This window comes from Hyla sarda, unplaced genomic scaffold (assembly GCF_029499605.1).
Source record: "Hyla sarda isolate aHylSar1 unplaced genomic scaffold, aHylSar1.hap1 scaffold_739, whole genome shotgun sequence".
Lineage (NCBI taxonomy): Eukaryota > Metazoa > Chordata > Amphibia > Anura > Hylidae > Hyla > Hyla sarda.
The window spans coordinates 164,539-174,300 of NW_026610761.1; the positions used below are offsets into that span (position 1 = coordinate 164,539).

The window sequence follows — 9,762 nt, forward strand, 5'->3', positions numbered from 1 at the left end:
AACCCTCTGTACTTTGGTCTATATTGATGCGGGACATAGACAGCCAGCTGATGACCAATCCATTAGTGCAATGGATGGCTGGAAGCATTTGTCTTTGCCTTTGCAATACCACAGAAGCAATGCATGGTCAATGTACAGCAATGACACACCTGTGTGAACAGCCAGGAGACCCCCCCCCCCCCCCATGTTATGTTACATAGTTACATAGTTAGTACGGTCGAAAAAAGACATATGTCCATCAAGTTCAACCAGGGAATTAAGGGGTAGGGGTGTGGCGCGATATTGGGGAAGGGATGAGATTTTATATTTCTTCATAAGCATTAATCTTATTTTGTCAATTAGGAACATTCAGCACCCACCCGCTATCAAGGCAGCTGCCTATCATGTCATGCCCTACCTGCACAGGTGTGCTGGCTACTCAAATGATCCAATTAAGGAGGCCATTTAGTCAGCAGCAGCAGAAGTCCTGTGCCTGGACGCTCCAACAGCGGCCAGACACAAGCAGAAGCAGAAGCAGCAGAAGCAGCAGCAGCACCACCTTTTGTCTTTTGGCTGCAGCAGCAGCAAGGCCCACAGGGCTGGCTAGCTGGCTAGCCAGCAAGCAGGTAGCAATGAAAGTAGGAATCTTTCTTTTTAACCCTGTAAGGGGGTGGTGCACTGTACCCGAAGATACTGCCATATCGGGTCAATGCATAGGGCGACGGAAGCAAGCTTCGAAATCGGCCCCCGTTCTCAAAAATCCATTTAATATATGGTCCCCAGATAGGGGACGTATCAGATATTAAACTGATAAGAACAGATACTACACTTGATCTTAGCCAAAAGGCCGAGAAGCGATAACCGTGAAAGGGGCGGGCCCAACAAGGTGCCCTTCATGGGCACTATCACTGCTTGCTGTCAGGGAGGCTGCCAGACAATTTTCCATGCACACTCTGGGCTGGGGGGCAGTCAACCACCAGTACACACAGCAGAACCTAAACCCATACCATTATTGCTAAGCAGCAAGACAGGGGCCCATTGCACTCCCACGGGGCCTTTTTAAATGCAATCCATAACCCGGATTTGCCAGGAACCCTTCTTACTCCTCCTACTTGCATGTGACACTGGGCTTAGGATCTGCATAGGAAACACACACACAAGCACACACCTACCTTTGTTGCCTGCAGATGCCTCCTTGGCTGTCCCCAAACGGTATCAAACCAACACCCACGGGAAGCTGTAAGCATAGAGGACATGCCTGCACCCCATTGGACTTACCTGTGTGGGTTAAATCCGGGTTATTTGACAACCTATGGCGGTGATGGTTCTGCTCAGGCAGAGAAGTGCTGATGCTCCTCATAAAGCTGTCGCTGCTGTGAAGGTTCTAGGTGACATCACAAATCCCTATGGTTACATACACAACAAAGCTGGGTTGTTGTTGTTTACACTCTGCAAGGCCTGTGGAAGTGAGTGACATCATAGCACTGTAGTTCTGAGGGTTCTAGATGGATGCAACAATCTCCTGTTGCTTCTATGAAGGCCATAATAGACGACATCACCAAACAGCTCCATAGTCACATACACAGCAAAGGAGAGATGTTGTTTACACCTAGTGATGTCAGTGGTATTGAGTGACATCACAGCACAGTGCTAAGGCTCCTGGGCCTGGACACAGCAGCGGCTGCAATATCTCAACGGAGAATACGTTTATATATATGTGTGTGTGTGCGCGTATATATATATATATATATATATATATATATATATATATATATATATTTCTCCGCCGAAATCACTTTTAAACCCATTTCCACCTTTTTTTCCCTTCTCTTCCTCTTACTTTTTTTTCACGTTTTTTTACGTTTTTCTCCTTTTCGCCTCTTTTCTGGGCATATTATTCTTCTTTTTCTTCTTTTTTTTCGTCTAATGCATACCCCATCAGTGCAGCAATGCTTATTCAATACCGCCAGCAGATGGAGACACTGGGGGATAATTTTCTAAGGATTTATACTGATTTTTCCTGTCTGAATTTGTCGCACAGAAAGTTGCAGGCCAAATATGTGTGACATTTCTGCGACTTTAGCTTCTAGAGCATTTTTACAACATTATACATAGGTGCTGAATACATAAAAAGCGACTGTTCAGCGACAGACAAGTCGCATCGGCTGAAAGTAGGCCAGAATGGCAGTCCATGTTGGAGCAGGTTTAGATACAGTCTAAAGTATAGATCTCAAAGTCTGTGCACAGAATTTAGCAAGGGCCTCGCACCTTCTGATGCATCAGGTAGGTGCACAATAGCATAGCCTAACCCTCTGTACTTTGGTCTATATTGATGCGGGACATAGACAGCCAGCTGATGACCAATCCATTAGTGCAATGGATGGCTGGAAGCATTTGTCTTTGCCTTTGCAATACCACAGAAGCAATGCATGGTCAATGTACAGCAATGACACACCTGTGTGAACAGCCAGGAGACCCCCCCCCCCCCCCCCATGTTATGTTACATAGTTACATAGTTAGTACGGTCGAAAAAAGACATATGTCCATCAAGTTCAACCAGGGAATTAAGGGGTAGGGGTGTGGCGCGATATTGGGGAAGGGATGAGATTTTATATTTCTTCATAAGCATTAATCTTATTTTGTCAATTAGGAACATTCAGCACCCACCCGCTATCAAGGCAGCTGCCTATCATGTCATGCCCTACCTGCACAGGTGTGCTGGCTACTCAAATGATCCAATTAAGGAGGCCATTTAGTCAGCAGCAGCAGAAGTCCTGTGCCTGGACGCTCCAACAGCGGCCAGACACAAGCAGAAGCAGAAGCAGCAGAAGCAGCAGCAGCACCACCTTTTGTTTTTTGGCTGCAGCAGCAGCAAGGCCCACAGGGCTGGCTAGCTGGCTAGCCAGCAAGCAGGTAGCAATGAAAGTAGGAATCTTTCTTTTTAACCCTGTAAGGGGGTGGTGCACTGTACCCGAAGATACTGCCATATCGGGTCAATGCATAGGGCGACGGAAGCAAGCTTCGAAATCGGCCCCCGTTCTCAAAAATCCATTTAATATATGGTCCCCAGATAGGGGACGTATCAGATATTAAACTGATAAGAACAGATACTACACTTGATCTTAGCCAAAAGGCCGAGAAGCGATAACCGTGAAAGGGGCGGGCCCAACAAGGTGCCCTTCATGGGCACTATCACTGCTTGCTGTCAGGGAGGCTGCCAGACAATTTTCCATGCACACTCTGGGCTGGGGGGCAGTCAACCACCAGTACACACAGCAGAACCTAAACCCATACCATTATTGCTAAGCAGCAAGACAGGGGCCCATTGCACTCCCACGGGGCCTTTTTAAATGCAATCCATAACCCGGATTTGCCAGGAACCCTTCTTACTCCTCCTACTTGCATGTGACACTGGGCTTAGGATCTGCATAGGAAACACACACACAAGCACACACCTACCTTTGTTGCCTGCAGATGCCTCCTTGGCTGTCCCCAAACGGTATCAAACCAACACCCACGGGAAGCTGTAAGCATAGAGGACATGCCTGCACCCCATTGGACTTACCTGTGTGGGTTAAATCCGGGTTATTTGACAACCTATGGCGGTGATGGTTCTGCTCAGGCAGAGAAGTGCTGATGCTCCTCATAAAGCTGTCGCTGCTGTGAAGGTTCTAGGTGACATCACAAATCCCTATGGTTACATACACAACAAAGCTGGGTTGTTGTTGTTTACACTCTGCAAGGCCTGTGGAAGTGAGTGACATCATAGCACTGTAGTTCTGAGGGTTCTAGATGGATGCAACAATCTCCTGTTGCTTCTATGAAGGCCATAATAGACGACATCACCAAACAGCTCCATAGTCACATACACAGCAAAGGAGAGATGTTGTTTACACCTAGTGATGTCAGTGGTATTGAGTGACATCACAGCACAGTGCTAAGGCTCCTGGGCCTGGACACAGCAGCGGCTGCAATATCTCAACGGAGAATACGTTTATATATATGTGTGTGTGTGCGCGTATATATATATATATATATATATATATATATATATATTTCTCCGCCGAAATCACTTTTAAACCCATTTCCACCTTTTTTTCCCTTCTCTTCCTCTTACTTTTTTTTCACGTTTTTTTACGTTTTTCTCCTTTTCGCCTCTTTTCTGGGCGTATTATTCTTCTTTTTCTTCTTTTTTTTCGTCTAATGCATACCCCATCAGTGCAGCAATGCTTATTCAATACCGCCAGCAGATGGAGACACTGGGGGATAATTTTCTAAGGATTTATACTGATTTTTCCTGTCTGAATTTGTCGCACAGAAAGTTGCAGGCCAAATATGTGTGACATTTCTGCGACTTTAGCTTCTAGAGCATTTTTACAACATTATACATAGGTGCTGAATACATAAAAAGCGACTGTTCAGCGACAGACAAGTCGCATCGGCTGAAAGTAGGCCAGAATGTCAGTCCATGTTGGAGCAGGTTTAGATACAGTCTAAAGTATAGATCTCAAAGTCTGTGCACAGAATTTAGCAAGGGCCTCGCACCTTCTGATGCATCAGGTAGGTGCACAATAGCATAGCCTAACCCTCTGTACTTTGGTCTATATTGATGCGGGACATAGACAGCCAGCTGATGACCAATCCATTAGTGCAATGGATGGCTGGAAGCATTTGTCTTTGCCTTTGCAATACCACAGAAGCAATGCATGGTCAATGTACAGCAATGACACACCTGTGTGAACAGCCAGGAGACCCCCCCCCCCCCCATGTTATGTTACATAGTTACATAGTTAGTACGGTCGAAAAAAGACATATGTCCATCAAGTTCAACCAGGGAATTAAGGGGTAGGGGTGTGGCGCGATATTGGGGAAGGGATGAGATTTTATATTTCTTCATAAGCATTAATCTTATTTTGTCAATTAGGAACATTCAGCACCCACCCGCTATCAAGGCAGCTGCCTATCATGTCATGCCCTACCTGCACAGGTGTGCTGGCTACTCAAATGATCCAATTAAGGAGGCCATTTAGTCAGCAGCAGCAGAAGTCCTGTGCCTGGACGCTCCAACAGCGGCCAGACACAAGCAGAAGCAGAAGCAGCAGAAGCAGCAGCAGCACCACCTTTTGTCTTTTGGCTGCAGCAGCAGCAAGGCCCACAGGGCTGGCTAGCTGGCTAGCCAGCAAGCAGGTAGCAATGAAAGTAGGAATCTTTCTTTTTAACCCTGTAAGGGGGTGGTGCACTGTACCCGAAGATACTGCCATATCGGGTCAATGCATAGGGCGACGGAAGCAAGCTTCGAAATCGGCCCCCGTTCTCAAAAATCCATTTAATATATGGTCCCCAGATAGGGGACGTATCAGATATTAAACTGATAAGAACAGATACTACACTTGATCTTAGCCAAAAGGCCGAGAAGCGATAACCGTGAAAGGGGCGGGCCCAACAAGGTGCCCTTCATGGGCACTATCACTGCTTGCTGTCAGGGAGGCTGCCAGACAATTTTCCATGCACACTCTGGGCTGGGGGGCAGTCAACCACCAGTACACACAGCAGAACCTAAACCCATACCATTATTGCTAAGCAGCAAGACAGGGGCCCATTGCACTCCCACGGGGCCTTTTTAAATGCAATCCATAACCCGGATTTGCCAGGAACCCTTCTTACTCCTCCTACTTGCATGTGACACTGGGCTTAGGATCTGCATAGGAAACACACACACAAGCACACACCTACATTTGTTGCCTGCAGATGCCTCCTTGGCTGTCCCCAAACGGTATCAAACCAACACCCACGGGAAGCTGTAAGCATAGAGGACATGCCTGCACCCCATTGGACTTACCTGTGTGGGTTAAATCCGGGTTATTTGACAACCTATGGCGGTGATGGTTCTGCTCAGGCAGAGCAGTGCTGATGCTCCTCATAAAGCTGTCGCTGCTGTGAAGGTTCTAGGTGACATCACAAATCCCTATGGTTACATACACAACAAAGCTGGGTTGTTGTTGTTTACACTCTGCAAGGCCTGTGGAAGTGAGTGACATCATAGCACTGTAGTTCTGAGGGTTCTAGATGGATGCAACAATCTCCTGTTGCTTCTATGAAGGCCATAATAGACGACATCACCAAACAGCTCCATAGTCACATACACAGCAAAGGAGAGATGTTGTTTACACCTAGTGATGTCAGTGGTATTGAGTGACATCACAGCACAGTGCTAAGGCTCCTGGGCCTGGACACAGCAGCGGCTGCAATATCTCAACGGAGAATACGTTTATATATATGTGTGTGTGTGCGCGTATATATATATATATATATATATATATATATATATATATATATATATATATTTCTCCGCCGAAATCACTTTTAAACCCATTTCCACCTTTTTTTCCCTTCTCTTCCTCTTACTTTTTTTTCACGTTTTTTTACGTTTTTCTCCTTTTCGCCTCTTTTCTGGGCGTATTATTCTTCTTTTTCTTCTTTTTTTTCGTCTAATGCATACCCCATCAGTGCAGCAATGCTTATTCAATACCGCCAGCAGATGGAGACACTGGGGGATAATTTTCTAAGGATTTATACTGATTTTTCCTGTCTGAATTTGTCGCACAGAAAGTTGCAGGCCAAATATGTGTGACATTTCTGCGACTTTAGCTTCTAGAGCATTTTTACAACATTATACATAGGTGCTGAATACATAAAAAGCGACTGTTCAGCGACAGACAAGTCGCATCGGCTGAAAGTAGGCCAGAATGTCAGTCCATGTTGGAGCAGGTTTAGATACAGTCTAAAGTATAGATCTCAAAGTCTGTGCACAGAATTTAGCAAGGGCCTCGCACCTTCTGATGCATCAGGTAGGTGCACAATAGCATAGCCTAACCCTCTGTACTTTGGTCTATATTGATGCGGGACATAGACAGCCAGCTGATGACCAATCCATTAGTGCAATGGATGGCTGGAAGCATTTGTCTTTGCCTTTGCAATACCACAGAAGCAATGCATGGTCAATGTACAGCAATGACACACCTGTGTGAACAGCCAGGAGACCCCCCCCCCCCCCCCCCCATGTTATGTTACATAGTTACATAGTTAGTACGGTCGAAAAAAGACATATGTCCATCAAGTTCAACCAGGGAATTAAGGGGTAGGGGTGTGGCGCGATATTGGGGAAGGGATGAGATTTTATATTTCTTCATAAGCATTAATCTTATTTTGTCAATTAGGAACATTCAGCACCCACCCGCTATCAAGGCAGCTGCCTATCATGTCATGCCCTACCTGCACAGGTGTGCTGGCTACTCAAATGATCCAATTAAGGAGGCCATTTAGTCAGCAGCAGCAGAAGTCCTGTGCCTGGACGCTCCAACAGCGGCCAGACACAAGCAGAAGCAGAAGCAGCAGAAGCAGCAGCAGCACCACCTTTTGTTTTTTGGCTGCAGCAGCAGCAGCAAGGCCCACAGGGCTGGCTAGCTGGCTAGCCAGCAAGCAGGTAGCAATGAAAGTAGGAATCTTTCTTTTTAACCCTGTAAGGGGGTGGTGCACTGTACCCGAAGATACTGCCATATCGGGTCAATGCATAGGGCGACGGAAGCAAGCTTCGAAATCGGCCCCCGTTCTCAAAAATCCATTTAATATATGGTCCCCAGATAGGGGACGTATCAGATATTAAACTGATAAGAACAGATACTACACTTGATCTTAGCCAAAAGGCCGAGAAGCGATAACCGTGAAAGGGGCGGGCCCAACAAGGTGCCCTTCATGGGCACTATCACTGCTTGCTGTCAGGGAGGCTGCCAGACAATTTTCCATGCACACTCTGGGCTGGGGGGCAGTCAACCACCAGTACACACAGCAGAACCTAAACCCATACCATTATTGCTAAGCAGCAAGACAGGGGCCCATTGAACTCCCACGGGGCCTTTTTAAATGCAATCCATAACCCGGATTTGCCAGGAACCCTTCTTACTCCTCCTACTTGCATGTGACACTGGGCTTAGGATCTGCATAGGAAACACACACACAAGCACACACCTACCTTTGTTGCCTGCAGATGCCTCCTTGGCTGTCCCCAAACGGTATCAAACCAACACCCACGGGAAGCTGTAAGCATAGAGGACATGCCTGCACCCCATTGGACTTACCTGTGTGGGTTAAATCCGGGTTATTTGACAACCTATGGCGGTGATGGTTCTGCTCAGGCAGAGCAGTGCTGATGCTCCTCATAAAGCTGTCGCTGCTGTGAAGGTTCTAGGTGACATCACAAATCCCTATGGTTACATACACAACAAAGCTGGGTTGTTGTTGTTTACACTCTGCAAGGCCTGTGGAAGTGAGTGACATCATAGCACTGTAGTTCTGAGGGTTCTAGATGGATGCAACAATCTCCTGTTGCTTCTATGAAGGCCATAATAGACGACATCACCAAACAGCTCCATAGTCACATACACAGCAAAGGAGAGATGTTGTTTACACCTAGTGATGTCAGTGGTATTGAGTGACATCACAGCACAGTGCTAAGGCTCCTGGGCCTGGACACAGCAGCGGCTGCAATATCTCAACGGAGAATACGTTTATATATATGTGTGTGTGTGCGCGTATATATATATATATATATATATATATATATATATATATATATATTTCTCCGCCGAAATCACTTTTAAACCCATTTCCACCTTTTTTTCCCTTCTCTTCCTCTTACTTTTTTTTCACGTTTTTTTACGTTTTTCTCCTTTTCGCCTCTTTTCTGGGCGTATTATTCTTCTTTTTCTTCTTTTTTTTCGTCTAATGCATACCCCATCAGTGCAGCAATGCTTATTCAATACCGCCAGCAGATGGAGACACTGGGGGATAATTTTCTAAGGATTTATACTGATTTTTCCTGTCTGAATTTGTCGCACAGAAAGTTGCAGGCCAAATATGTGTGACATTTCTGCGACTTTAGCTTCTAGAGCATTTTTACAACATTATACATAGGTGCTGAATACATAAAAAGCGACTGTTCAGCGACAGACAAGTCGCATCGGCTGAAAGTAGGCCAGAATGTCAGTCCATATTGGAGCAGGTTTAGATACAGTCTAAAGTATAGATCTCAAAGTCTGTGCACAGAATTTAGCAAGGGCCTCGCACCTTCTGATGCATCAGGTAGGTGCACAATAGCATAGCCTAACCCTCTGTACTTTGGTCTATATTGATGCGGGACATAGACAGCCAGCTGATGACCAATCCATTAGTGCAATGGATGGCTGGAAGCATTTGTCTTTGCCTTTGCAATACCACAGAAGCAATGCATGGTCAATGTACAGCAATGACACACCTGTGTGAACAGCCAGGAGACCCCCCCCCCCCCCCCATGTTATGTTACATAGTTACATAGTTAGTACGGTCGAAAAAAGACATATGTCCATCAAGTTCAACCAGGGAATTAAGGGGTAGGGGTGTGGCGCGATATTGGGGAAGGGATGAGATTTTATATTTCTTCATAAGCATTAATCTTATTTTGTCAATTAGGAACATTCAGCACCCACCCGCTATCAAGGCAGCTGCCTATCATGTCATGCCCTACCTGCACAGGTGTGCTGGCTACTCAAATGATCCAATTAAGGAGGCCATTTAGTCAGCAGCAGCAGAAGTCCTGTGCCTGGACGCTCCAACAGCGGCCAGACACAAGCAGAAGCAGAAGCAGCAGAAGCAGCAGCAGCACCACCTTTTGTTTTTTGGCTGCAGCAGCAGCAAGGCCCACAGGGCTGGCTAGCTGGCTAGCCAGCAAGCAGGTAGCAATGAAAGTAG

General features: G+C 46.2%; 4 non-coding genes across 4 annotated transcripts; all 4 read right to left on the minus strand.

Moving 5' to 3' along the window:
- Positions 1 to 647: 647 nt before the first annotated feature.
- Positions 648 to 838, minus strand: LOC130344980 (U2 spliceosomal RNA). The gene has a single exon (XR_008883773.1). It is a non-coding gene; the product is annotated as a U2 spliceosomal RNA (small nuclear RNA).
- Positions 839 to 2,934: 2,096 nt separating this feature from the next.
- On the minus strand, positions 2,935 to 3,125 carry LOC130344909 (U2 spliceosomal RNA). Its single transcript, XR_008883710.1, has one exon. It is a non-coding gene; the product is annotated as a U2 spliceosomal RNA (small nuclear RNA).
- A 2,083-nt stretch (positions 3,126 to 5,208) lies between these two features.
- LOC130344910 (U2 spliceosomal RNA) lies at positions 5,209 to 5,399 on the minus strand. Its single transcript, XR_008883711.1, has one exon. It is a non-coding gene; the product is annotated as a U2 spliceosomal RNA (small nuclear RNA).
- A 2,105-nt stretch (positions 5,400 to 7,504) lies between these two features.
- Positions 7,505 to 7,695, minus strand: LOC130344911 (U2 spliceosomal RNA). The gene has a single exon (XR_008883712.1). It is a non-coding gene; the product is annotated as a U2 spliceosomal RNA (small nuclear RNA).
- Positions 7,696 to 9,762: the final 2,067 nt, after the last annotated feature.